The sequence below is a fragment of the Nannospalax galili genome, unplaced genomic scaffold (assembly GCF_000622305.1).
Source record: "Nannospalax galili isolate Female #2095 unplaced genomic scaffold, S.galili_v1.0 scaffold139, whole genome shotgun sequence".
Taxonomy (NCBI): domain Eukaryota; kingdom Metazoa; phylum Chordata; class Mammalia; order Rodentia; family Spalacidae; genus Nannospalax; species Nannospalax galili.
Window position 1 is genome coordinate 5033884 of NW_008345884.1, and position 1924 is coordinate 5035807.

Below are 1924 nucleotides of genomic sequence, written 5' to 3' on the forward strand. Positions count from 1 at the left end.
ATTAAAAAAAAAATATGAATAGGGCACAGACTTGAAAAAAAAAAAAAAACTTCAGAAGAAATTTAATGTTCAGTCTTTGCAGATAAGAAAGCTAAAGCATACAGAGTGTGTCCACCTGACTAAGGTCATTTGTTAGTGGCAGCATCTGAGATAGAATCCAAGGCCTCTGTGTCTGAGTAACTTTGGCTATCATATAGATACTTTCAGTTATCTCCAGAGATGAACCATAATGTTCAGTCTTTGCAGATAAGAAAGCTAAAGCATACAGAGTGTGTCCACCTGACTAAGGTCATTTGTTAGTGGCAGCATCTGAGATAGAATCCAAGGCCTCTGTGTCTGAGTAACTTTGGCTATCATATAGATACTTTCAGTTATCTCCAGAGATGAACCATAAAGAAATGGCCTCCTAATACATGAGGTAAAATTATATATTGTTGCTTTAGCAAGAGAGGAACTATCTTTCACACATTCTTCTCAGTGACTATACACACCAAAACATACAATTATCATTCAAGCTATCATATAAATATATTTTCAAAAACATTTATGATATATATGCGTATGGGAAAACAAAAACTATTATCTGTGATCATCTACTAGGAGTTCCTTGAGAAATTTAAACAGCAACTCATATTTAACTAGTTAATACAACTTCCTTTCTATTTGAAGCTGGAAATATCTAAATCCATTCAGATTTGTTTAAATTTTGAATCCCAAAAGTACTAGTGTTGAAGGTGGCTGTAATCATAACTGATCACACCCTGAAAACTATTGTTTACAACAAAGAAAACTTTTAAGTTTTGCTCTCATACAAAAATAATAAAAGAGATTAAAATAAAACAATAAAAGAAAGAACTGAAACACAAGAGCCTCCTAAGAGCCTCAGTCTTCCTCATATTTGAATAATTTCCGTCTAGATAAAGGATCGGTAAGATCTCAACATTTCTGTTCTAGACATGAGTTTCTCTGAGGGACTGGAGACAGCCTCTACGTCTTTTCCTAGGGTATTAAGAACCAACATAATCACATCAGCATGATCCTGGTTAGACTTCGTGGCCTGCTGCTGCAGATGGTTAATGAGCAGAGGCAGAGAAAAGCAGGCTCTTGATCCATCATCCTACCTTCTTTGCTGTTTGCTTTTTAAAAATTCATTATTTGAGAATTTCATACATGCATACAATGTATTTTGATGAAACCCAACCCCATTTCCTCTTCTGCAATGCCTGCCTTGCTACTTATCCCTCCAAACTTTGTGTACTCTTTTTTAAAAACCATGGAACCATTTAGTGATGCCAATGTGCACATTGGCAGAGGGCCAGCCACGGGAGCATGGGAAAACTAAGTCTCCTTCCTCCAACAATTTCTTCATCAATGGGCAGGACTACATGGCCCCTTCCCCCATTTACACTGAAATTTTGATTGGCTTGATTTTGTACAGTTCTTGTGCATGTAGCCACAGGTGCTCGAGTTCATTTGTGCAATGGATGCATTGTGTCTGGAAATCACTGTGTCACAATAGTTCTCCAAAACATCTGACTCTGACAGTCTTTACTCCCTCTTCCACAGTGATCTTGGAGACTTGGGGGAAAGAGGAGTGGTATAGAGCTGAGCAATCCACAACCTTATTCTCTGCACTCTGACCAATTGTGACCCTCCATTTTAATCACCGTCTACTGCAAGACGCTTCTCTGATAAGGGTGGAGAACAGAACTGATCTATGGGTTTAAAGAGAAGTGTTTAGAAGGCAATTTGATATTAGGTCCCTTTTTTAGTAATATTTCCCCCCCAGGCCTGTTACCTAGCCAGCCATGGGTTCTTGGCCAGTTAACAGCAGCAAGACTGAGTTTTGTCTTGTGGAACAGACCTTAAATTGAAGAAGGTGGTTATTATTCTCATAAAATTCATGTCACTCTCTCACCAATAG